Raw genomic sequence first — 12534 nt, forward strand, 5'->3', positions numbered from 1 at the left:
AGGCGCAAACCCCATTTTCACCATAACCCGCTCCAAGAAGACCCATTCAACCCTATCAAAAGCTTTACTCATGTCTAGTTTATAGGACATGTAACCATTTTTCCCATGATTATGTGACTTCAAGAAGTGAAAACTCTCAAAAGCCAAAATAGCATTATTCGATATCAGACGACCTGGAATGAAGGCACTTTGTTCAACATCAATCAAATCATCCAAAAACCGTTTAAGCCTTCCAACCAACACCTTAGAAATAAGTTTGTACACCACATTACAAAGGGCGATGGGACGGAAATTACTCAACTCATAAGCCTGTTTACATTTTGGAATAAGAACAATATGCGTATGATTAATATCGGTCATATCCACCCTCCCATCTAGACATCCCATGACATAATCCGCAACATCTCTACCAATAATATGCCAATATTTCCGAAAAAAATTAGCATTTAAGCCATCAGGTCCAGGAGCCTTACTTGGCTTCATTTGTTTTAAAGCAGCTGTAACTTCCTCCATATCAAACGGTTTAATCAGCTCACTATTCATTTCCTCGGACACACACGGAGCCACACAAGACAAAGCCTCATCCATTTGGTTTGGGTTTGAAGAAGCGAACATGCTGTTGAAGTGCTCCATAGCAAGGAGCCTTAAATTCTCTTCACCCGTAACCCACATTCCCCCCTCATCTTTAAGCCTACTAATATGATTTCGCCGTTTACAATTCGATGCTTTAAGATGAAATTTTTTTGTATTTCTATCACCCTCGGTCAGGAAGCTAACCCGGGATCGTTGGCGCCAAAACACCTCCTCCGCCATCAACAGCTCGTCTAGCTTCGCACACATACTCTTACGTTCAGCAACCGCTTCAATATCATGAGAACACGAGTCAAGGAAATTCATACGGTTCCTCGTTTCCTCAATTCTCTTACGAAGGTCCCCAAACTGAAGTTTGCTCCATTGCGCCAGTCGTCTCGAACAAAGATCCAATTTATACATAACAATGTGACCGAGGTTTCGCCCCGTTGTTTCCAACCAGGCACCACGCACAACCTCTTCACACTCGTCACTATTAGCCCACATATCCTCAAACCGAAACCTTCGCCCTTTCTTCTGACTTGTAGCAGCAAACATGGATAAACTAATAGGAGCATGATCAGATTTGTCATAATCCAAATGAAACAGAGTAGTAGTCGGACATACTTCCAAGAAGGATGGCGACACAAGGGCCCTATCAAGCCTCTCAAAAACCGCTTCCGAGCCTCCCCTTCTATTCCACCACGTGAAAGGCTCCCCAGAGAAACCAATATCCATAAGCCCACAGTCATCCATCGCTTCTCGAAACTCATCCATAGCTCTTTGATCCCTCGGCACACCCCCACGCTTCTCATGCTCAAACAAGATTTGGTTAAAATCACCGATCACAACCCAAGGAAGGGATGACAGTGATTTTAGCTCCCTCAAAAGCTGTCATGTCCTCCATTTATCTTCATTTTGTGCCCAGCCATATAATCTAGTAAGTCTCCACTCACTAACCTCAAACAGACCGCGGATAATTACATCGATATGATGGGCTGTTGACGACACAACATCTACCTCAACTCCATCCCGTTAGAGTATTGCCACACCCGCCAGAGTAAAATATTAATAGCAGGAGTAGTAAATTTGTCTCAAAATTTATTTTATCGTAATTTTAGGATATGCCATAGAAAAATGTATTAATGATGGTTATGCAACTTTAAATAATTTTATTTAATGAAAATAAAAATTAATGGTAAGTAGAGGTAGCCCGAGCGAAACCGGACACCAATACTAGTATATTAGAAAGTAAAACCTAAAAGGACCCTAAATTTAAAGTCAAATTTTTCACAACTAAAAATTCAACTATGAGTGATATCGAATGTCCCGTAACTTCATTCAATAGAAAGGCAGAAGACAAAATTTTGTTTAGTAAAGGTTATGTAGAAGAGAAGAAATCGTCCATGAGAATGGATTTTGAAGTTGAACACCATGTTCAAACAGATGATCGTCTAGGAGCAATTTCATCTATCAACCATGTCCTCGACTCAAAAGATATTATGAGGAGCCATATATTTGAAAGGCTGGATTGTAATGATAAGAAGAACGTGGCAGAGGTATGCAAAGCTTGGGCTAAGTGGTTTCTTATCGGAACAGATGGACCTAAATTCAAAAGAGATTACAAAAGTTCGTTGCAAAAAGAAGTAGACACTCGAGTCATGAAGATCAAAAGAGGGGCTATTGAGGTTAAGACATATTGCCGATGTCGGAAGATGATCAATCAAAAATCAAAAGATTTTTTCATCTTAATCAGAAGATTGCTATGACACTTTTAAATCTTGAGGAAGAGTTCGTCTTAATGAAACCCTTATATCCGTAGGGATTAGTCGTCATAACTTCCGAAATTAGATAAACCATGTCCTATTTGATAAAAGCGCAGTTGAGGAGATCGTTTTGTGTTTTTCACTTTCAATTAAACTGGTATGAGGGCCCGGTTTCGCCCGGGACACTTCTATTTAGTATTAAAATATACTAGATTTTGTGCCCGTACGTTGTGCGGGTTATAATATTGATTCGTCTCTAATTGTATCTTCGCAATTGAGAAGCTATGTTTATTTTCTTAACATTAGTTTTCTCGTGAGAATGTGAGTATATACAAATACATTGAAATTTTTTTTTTTAAAAAATATGAGTATATACAAATAAATTAACATTTTTTTTTATGATTTGCGTATATAAAAGTTATAATCGCCATGCACGAGTAACTAAATAGTGTTCTATTTGTAAGTGAGCTTGTACAAATGTAATTTTTTTCGCATCTGGAAAATGTAAGTTTTTCTTCGTATAATAAATAATTAATGAGTTAAATAAAGGCCTTGACTAATTCAATATTAATACTTATATATTATACGGAGTATGTTATATGTTATATTTGAAGAATAATTAGAAATTATTATTATTTTAAATATTTTAAATTACAAAAATAATTGAAAAATCAAGTTTAAATGACATTATTTTTTTCCCTATATGATCAAAAATAGTTTGGTAAAATGACGTAAATTACTTGAGAACGTTTATATGACGTAAATCAGGTAGCATTAAACAAAACTGAGAATGAAGATGGTTGAAATACTTTTAATTTTGATTAAAAAAGAAATTATTCGATCATCTTCGAAGAATTATAGTACACTAATAAACTTGAGTTTATATCAAATTATGACAAAAATTATAGAATTTTGTACACATTTTGTAATTCATAGTCACCGTACCTAGATTACCCACACCAATCGCTAATATTTTAATCTTAATTTTTCCTCAGCATGATAATTGTATGATTTCTAACCCTATGTTTATCTCTGCCAGACAATTCAATTTTGTACACATTTTGCTTAACTCTGCATAATCAAGGAAGCAAGCTTGTGGTAAGTAATATTAATTATAATATTATTATTATTGAATATGATTGATTTTGACAAATAAAATATACCATACAAATCTATATTTTGACATGTATTCTGATTCTACCTCGACCCATGACCCGTATAAGCCCACCCATATTGAGTGGTCTAGCAAACCTTGCATCAAAGTCGTGTTGTAATTATCTAAATTTTGTAGTCTGACCAGTATTCGAGTTTAACATGTATGAACCGCCTCAGCAGCCGACCCATCCAACTCGTTTGAGTGGTCTATAATCGTTTTAAAATTCTTATAATGGGATAAAATTTACATAAGTTTGGTGATAGTTCTACAAATAACTTTATCACCTTGATCGGATAGAATTTGCATAATTTTAATTTATAATTTAAATTTTTATTAAGTAGTTAAAAAGTAAAGTAAGGCAATTTACAAAGTATTAATTTCTGGTGCTCTGTTAGAATTTTTGAGGTGTATAATGTGGCCTCACAATAAATATGGGGTGTTTATTTTCATAGTAATACACACCAAACCCTATTTTAAAAAAAAAATAGAATTTGGAAGGAAGCAATAAATTCGTAATTAATTTATTCAGAATTTATTGTTGAAAAACATTAGTAATTTTGAGATGTACTCCGTATCCAATAGTAATAGTAATAATAAGGGGAGGGGGATTTATATCTCGATCCTGCGTGATGGCAATTCTTTTTTCCACCAATTTTTTTACATCATAAAACTCTAATTAAATTACTTATTGTTATGAATAAAAGAGAGTTGTGAGAGAATAGAGAGAGCAGAAAAGTATTCAGCTTTATTCATATGAAGGGTATATATAGTACAAGAGTATATCTATAATATGGTAATAGAATATCTCCTAAAGATACGGTAATATATGGACATCCATATAATATCTCTAGATATTTCGTAACACTCCCCCTTGGATGTCCATCATCGGAGAAAATGCCTCGTTAAAACCTCTACTAGAAAAACCCTATGGGACAAAAATCTAATAAAGGAAAAAGAGTACAATAATCTCCGTAATACGCACTAAGTGTTGCCTCGTTAAAAACCTTGCCTGGAAAACCCAGTGGGACAAAACCATGGCTAAGGGAAAAAGAGTGCAACGCGTATTTACTCCCCCTCATTAAAACATCGCTTGACGTCCTTGAGACGACGTAGCCCAAGTTGATTGATTAGCTTCTCAAATGTCTTGCTTGGAAGTGCCTTGGTAAAAATATCTGCGAGATTTTCACTAGAGCGGATTTGTTGAACACTAATGACACCATCTTTTTGAAGATCATGAGTAAAAAAGAATTTCGGCAAAATGTGCTTCGTTCTATCACCCTTGATGAATCCTGCCTTGAGTTGAGCGATGCACGCAGTATTATCTTCATGTAAAATAGTTGGTGACTTATTTCTTGGAGATAGATCGCATGATCCTTCAATATGATGAATAACTGATCTCAACCATACACATTCTCGACTAGCTTCATGAATTGCTAACAACTCGGCATGATTTGAAGAAGTGGCGGCTATAGTTTGTTTCACAGAGCGCCATGAGATAGGAGTATTACCACATGTAAACACATAGCCAGTTTGCGAGCGACCATTATGTGGGTCAGAAATATAACCTGCATCTGCAAAACCAACTAACTCTGTTTTGCATTTATTAGAATAATATAAACCCATATCAGACGTACCTCGAAGATAACGGAGTAAATGTTTGACTCCATTCCAATGCCTTTGAGTTGGAGAAGAGCTATATCTTGCTAAGAGATTTACTGAAAAAGATATGTCGGGTCGAGTATGACTAGCAAGATACATCAAAGCTCCAATTGCACTCAAGTATGGTACTTCAGGACCAAGGACTTTCTCATTTGCTTCACGAGGTCGAAACGGGTCATTCTTCACATCAAGTGTTCTTACAACCATAGGAGTATTCAACGGATGTGCTTTATCCATTTTAAACTGTTTTAGCACTTTATCAATATAGGTCCCTTGATGTAACAAAATTCCACTGTCAAGATGTTCAATTTGCAGACCAAGACAAAATTTTGTTTTTCCTAAATCTTTCATCTCAAATTCTTTCTTCAAACATTCGACGGCTTTTGTAATTTCTTCAGAAGTTCCAACAATATTCAGATCATCAACATAAACAGCAATAATCACAAATCCGGATTTTGACCTCTTTATGAATAGGCACGGACAAATAGGGTCATTTTTATAACCTTCTTTTAACAAATATTCACTAAGACGGTTATACCACATACGCCCGGACTGTTTCAAACCATACAAAGATTTGTTTAGCTTGATTGAATATTGCTCTCTTGGACTTGATTTTAATGTGTCGGGAAGCTTAAAACCTTCAGGGAGTTTCATGTATATATCACTATCAAGTGAGCCATATAAATAAGCTGTAACAACGTCCATAAGACGTAAATCAAGTCCTTCCCTTATAGCCAGACTAATCAGATATCGAAAAGTAGTTGCATCCATTACAGGAGAATATGTCTCTTCATAATCAATACCAGGTCTTTGTGAAAAACCTTGTGCAACTAAACGAGCCTTATATCTGACTATCTCGCCTTTTTCATTTCTTTTTCGCACAAACACCCATTTGTAGCCCATCGGCTTTACTCCACTGGTGTGCGAATCGCCCAAACACTTCTCGTTTAGCCAGTGATTTTAATTCTCGCTTCAATAGCATCTTTCCATTTAGGCCAATCAATTCTACGCCCCTGCACCGATCGACAGACTTTGGTTCATGATCCTCATTTTCATGCATGATATCAAGCGCTACATTAAATGCAAAAACATCATCATCGACGTCGATTTTGTTTCGGTTCCATGTTTTTCTAGACATGACATAATTTATCGAGATCTCTTCACAATTTTTATTTTCAGGTACCTGAATCTCTTCTAGATTAATATTATCAGTCATGTCTCCAAGCTTTTCAAGGGGCTTTTCAAAAGCTATCTTATCCTCAACATTGCCATTATCAACTTTTGCTCCTTTTTGTTTTCGAGGATTTTTATCTTTGGAACCAATAGGTCTACCACGCTTCATGCGTGCTTTAGACTCATTTGCAATTGAAAGTCCTTCAGGGACATTAATTTTAGCTGGAGCATTTACAGCTGGTATATGAGATTTTATCACTCCTTTTGGATCAGTGAAGGCATTTGGCAGTTGGTTTGCTAACCGTTGTAAATGAATTATCCTTTGAACTTCAAGTTCACATTCTTTAGTACGAGGATCTAAATGAGATAATGATAATTCATGCCAACTTATCTCTTTTACCAGTTGCTTATTTTCTCCCCCTAACGTTGGGAAAAGTGATTCATCAAAATGACAATCAAAGAAAACGGGCCGTAAATAAATCTCCGTAGATGGCTCTAAAAATTTAATAATTGATGGAGATTCGAACCCAACATATATTCCCAACCTTCTTTGGGGTCCCATCTTTGTACGTTGTGGTGGACTAATTGGAACATATACACCACAACCAAAAATTCTTAGATGAGAAACGTTTGGTTCGTGACCAGAAACCAACTCTAGGGGAGATGATTTATGATAACTCGTTGGTCTGATGCGAATTAGTGCTGCTGCATGTAAAACAGCATGCCCCCATGCCGAAATAGGCAATTTAGACCTCATAAGCATTGGTCTCGCAATTAATTGAATGCGTTTTATTAATGACTCAGCAAGACCATTTTGAGTGTGAACATGTGCTACAGGATGTTCAACACTTATCCCAATAGACATACAATAATCATCAAAAGTTTGTGAACTAAATTCACCAGCGTTGTCAAAACGGATAGTCTTAATGGGATAATCTGGATAGTGAGCTCTTAATCTTATCAATTGAGCTAGTAATCTTGCAAACGCCAGGTTGCGAGTTGATAACAAGGATACGTGTGACCATCTAGTTGATGCATCAATTAATACCATAAAGTATCGAAATGGTCCACTTGGTGGATGTATAGGTCCACAAATATCACCTTGTATCCTTTCCAGAAATGTAAGGGATTCATTCCCTATCTTTGTAGGTGATGGCCTAATAATTAACTTGCCTTGTGAACAAGCGGCGCATGAAAACTCACTAGTTTGAAGAATCTTATGATTCTCTAATAAATGCCCACGTGAATTTTCAATGATTTTTCGCATCATTAATGATCCGGGATGGCCAAACCGGTCATGCCAAACAATAAACTTGTTTTTATCTGTAAACTTTTCGTTTACTAGTGCATGAGATTCAATCGCACAAATTTTCATATAATACAAGCCGAGAGATAACGCTTGTAGTTTTTCCAACACACTTTTCTTGTTCAAATTTGAACGTGTGATATATAGGTATTCAACCCCATTCTCATTTGCTGTCTCAACATGAAATCCATTTCTACGGATATCATTAAAACTCAGCAAATTTCTTTTTGACTTAGGAGAGTACAAAGCCTCCTGTATTTCAATATTTGTTCCATTAGGCAACAAAATATTAGCTCTTCCGGAGCCTTCAATTAATTTTGTACTACCAGCAATTGTACAAACATTTGTCTTTTCCTCTTTAAGACAAGTAAAATATTTCTTATTTTTAAGAATTGTGTGCGTAGTCGCACTATCCGCGAGGCATACATCTCCATGTGTAGCTCCCATAATCTTCATAAAATAAATGACATGTAATAAGATACATGCGAAAATAAATAAATGAGAGAATGTAATAGTCTTAATTAAGCAAACACAGATGCCACAAAAATTTAATGTCTTGATAATGTAAAACTAGTCACGTATTATGCATAATATACATGTAAAGTGATACCATCAAGTTTGATCATTAGTGCGCATGTACATACATGAGCTTCGTATTTTTTTTTTTTTTTTTTTTTTTTAGTGTTGTGAATGTCAAAATCATACAGCGTACTTGTTGTCTTAGAAAGTTAGAAATGCTTTACAGACCACTATTTCAAATATCATAATATATGTACGCATTAAGTTTTGTTCATTGTGTCATAATGTGTGTACGTAACATTAAAAAAAAATAAACAAAGTTCATTGAACATAAATATAATTATTTGTAATATCCATTAAATAAACTTAACACTCATGCTTGATAATAAAATCCGAAAACAAAGTACGACTAGTAGCTAAATTGAATGAAAATAAATAACTTAAGGAATATAAATAAATTTAGTCCAATTTCGGGACACTTCCATCGCCAATCAAAGGGCCAACTTCTCCATTAGGATCAAAGATCATGAAATCTGAGATGTCCAAATCCATAAATTTGCCAGATACGAAAGGTAGATTGTTATCACCATCAGCATAATTCGTCTCAAAATTTTCATGCTCAGCAGCAAAATTTGCTTCAATATTCTTCCCTTTATTATTTTTCTGAGACTGCTTGTAAAGATCAACAAGATGTTGCGGCGTACGACAAGTATTAATCCAATGTCCTGTACTACCACAACGGTGACATGGATTTTCACCAGTTTTCTTTATCTTTTCATGTGGACGATCTTTTGATTCCCCCTTTCGGTGAGAATACGATCTTTTAAATTTTCCACTTCCACCTCTACCACCACGAAAATTGTTTCGTCCTCGTCCACGTCCACGTCCAGGGCCACTACCTCTAGTGTGACCCGAATATTTATTTGTCGCATTCTCTATATGGAATGGACCAGAAACTGCCGCATTCACTTCTGGGAATGGATCGGTGCGATGGGGACGGGGATTTGGTGGTTTTTTAACAGGATTTGATTATTTTGCTCAGCCACCAATAAGCATGAAACTAGTTCAGAGTATTTTTTAAATCCTCTTTGACGATATTGCTGTGAAAGCAGCAATTGTGAACTATGAAAAGTCTGATATGTTTTTTCCAACATATCTGCATCAGATATCTTTTCTCCACACAAAGTTAACTGTGAAGCGATTCTGTGCATGGCTGAGTTATAATCAATAACGGATTTGAAATCCTGTAGCTCCCATAATCTTCATAAAATAAATAGCATCACCAAGGGCATAAGACTTAAGATACATCTCGGCATCTAACACCCATTCAGAATAATTACTTCCAGAGATATCCAAGGCCGCAAAATCAAGTTTGTTCAAATTTGACATGATTAAACTATCAAAGAAAATAAGACAAATTAGAACACAATTATAATCAGACGTATATAATGATTGAGGAAAAGAAAAAACAAAACAAATAAGATGCAGTGAACAATTAGTGCTACTGGCAAGTATTAATTGATGTAGTGAACAATTGACATGCAAACATATGTCAAAGAATAAAGGATGAGTGGCTAACACGTGTTGTATACATATGCAAAGTTTTGGTTAATCTTAACAGAGGAAAATTGCAGACATGTTACACGCAAATCAAATAATTGTGGCCGACACTATTTGTTTAGATTTTAGATTGTGTAATGAAATCGCTGCCTAATACCTGTCCTCCCGTCAGATGAGTAAAATTAGATTAGGGTTAGAGATTCGTGCTGATAACGTGTTATGAATAAAAGAGAGTTGTGAGAGAATAGAGAGAGCAGAAAAGTATTCAGCTTTATTCATATGAAGGGTATATATAGTACAAGAGTATATCTATAATATGGTAATAGAATATCTCCTAAAGATACGGTAATATATGGACATCCATATAATATCTCTAGATATTTCGTAACACTTATTACTTTTTTCTTTTCTCAAAACCCAGATCCCTAATTTTTCATTTTCATCATCTTCACATAACAATGCCAAAATCCCCAATTTCCTCACCCTAACAAACCCTAATTTCAATTACCCCTCTTTCATCCATGGCTAATTTACTCAGCACCCTAATTAATCCCAAACAATCTTCCACCAGATTGATAACAACCCTAAATCTCACTCCTCAATTGTTTTCCAATCCCAAATCAATCCTAAATCAAGAGATTACCATAAACCCTAATTTAACCAATGATTTCAAATCGAACAATGATGAAAAAGTTGATGAATTGGAGACCCAATTGAGTAGATTGCATATTTATCCGAGTTTTTCATTTGGGTATTTTTTAAACCCGAATTTATCATCTGGGTTCGGGTTAGATCAGGTGGGCATGGGTACAAGTATGACTATGAGTATGCCAGTTCTGGATGAAGTGGAGCATCCGGGAATGATGTGGGCGGATAGTGTGAAGAAGAGGAAGAGGAAGATGAATAAAAACAAAACCAACAATCACTAAGACTGAAAACGCAGCTGTCGTGGTCTGGGAACCGGCTAACTGGATCGCGCAACACTACCATCTCGGAGTTGGACAGCCGCTCTTATATGTGATTCTCAGCATGTTGCTTATGTCATGTTGTGCTTATTGCTGATTTGCTGCCATTAGGGCTTAGGCTATTAGTCTATCGCAAGTTCTTCTAAGGCTGTAATGCGGTGTTGCATAGTCTATTCTGTAGAAGTGCATCTTATTTGCCGACAATCGACATACCCCAACAGAAGTAGTAACTACAAAGTTCCTTTATGTGTAGTAGCCTAAATAACTACATTTGCAATGCCACCGTGTACAACCGATTTATAAGAGACATTTTTCTTATTTGTTCCAATTTAGTAAAATATTATTATGCGGCTTGTGTCGTGTTGTTGCTTATCAACTGAATATGATTGTGATGCAGATGATGTAACTCCTGAATCCAATGACAACCACACTGAAGATCTGTGGAGTTCAGAGGATAGCAGCCCCTCCACCAACACCACAAATATCGAGCTTCCTTCCGAAATCAACCGCAAGAAATTAGAGAGCATTGATAACTTGGTTCAGAAGCTTAGAAGATTAAACTCGTCACACGATGAAGCACAAACCGATTACATTGCATCATTGTGTGAAAACACCAACCCAGATCACAGATACATATCTGAAATACTCCTGGCTTCAGGCCTTCTTCTCATAGAGCTTTCATTAACATATTAGTTGATGTGTATATATAGGTATATGACTCTTTAGAGATTTATCTTAGGTAGGATTCAAAAATAAAACTCAATCTTTATCTTTTTATTTGATTAGCTCAAAATAATTATCTTCAGCTGGGTTTATTATTAAAAATATGAATCCTGTTTTAAAAAAGTTGGAGTCTCTAGAATTGCCTGAAAAAAGCCTCTTTTATATATATATATTGATGATTTTCAGTTAACTAAAACTACTTTAAAGTTGCATGACTCCTAAATTTATCATTAATATATTTTTCTATGATATAGAGTATATCTTAAAATTACAATGAAATAAATTATGAGACAAATTCACTACTCCCGCCATTAATATTTTACTTAAATCGATCGCTTAGCCATTAGTATTATTACTTTTATTCCATTTTTTATTATTACTTTCACTATTCCCGTCGTAATTATTGTTACTTTCACAACTTGTACATTAATATTGATAATTTCACTACTCCATCCCGTTGTTACTTCTGTTACTTTCACCACTCCCGCTCGGCGCTCGCTGCTAATATTGTTATTTTGACTATTCAAATGACTGATTACTATCATATTACTATATCCAATCTTGCTACAATTCTTTTCACTACTAACAGAATTACTTTTATTACTCTCACTACTCGAAATAAATATATTACATATATGCATTAAATTAATTATGAGACAAATTCACTACTCCCGCCATTAATATTTTACTTAAATCGATCGCTTAGCCATTAGTATTATTACTTTTATTCCATTTGTTATTATTACTTTCACTACTCCCGTCGTAATTATTGTTACTTTCACAACTTGTACATTAATATTGATAATTTCACTACTCCATGCCGTTGTTACTTCTGTTACTTTCACCACTCCCGCTCGCTAGGGATGAGCAAAATAAACCGAACCGGATTTTTCAACCGAAACCGAACCGATAACCGAATTAAAAAACCCGATAATTTGTTTTTTTTCCGGTTCGGAACCCGAACCGGTTCTTTTGGGGGAAATCCGGTTCGGTTTCGGGTCATAAAAAAACAAAATCGGGTACCGGTTTTAAACCGGATTACTTCTTTTTTCGAAATAAAAACAATAAGAAAATGACTTAAAAAAACAAAGACGTGTGATTTGGTGGAATTAATGAGGATGCATGAAGGTTTGGGTA

General features: G+C 35.5%; 1 long non-coding RNA gene across 1 annotated transcript; it reads left to right on the plus strand.

Moving 5' to 3' along the window:
* Positions 1–9886: 9886 nt before the first annotated feature.
* LOC141648281 (uncharacterized) lies at positions 9887–11593 on the plus strand. The gene is made up of 2 exons (XR_012545984.1): positions 9887–10726; positions 11072–11593. It is a non-coding gene; the product is annotated as an uncharacterized LOC141648281 (long non-coding RNA).
* The last annotated feature ends 941 nt before the right edge of the window (positions 11594–12534 follow it).

This window comes from Silene latifolia, chromosome 3 (assembly GCF_048544455.1).
Source record: "Silene latifolia isolate original U9 population chromosome 3, ASM4854445v1, whole genome shotgun sequence".
NCBI classification, from domain to species: Eukaryota; Viridiplantae; Streptophyta; class Magnoliopsida; order Caryophyllales; family Caryophyllaceae; genus Silene; species Silene latifolia.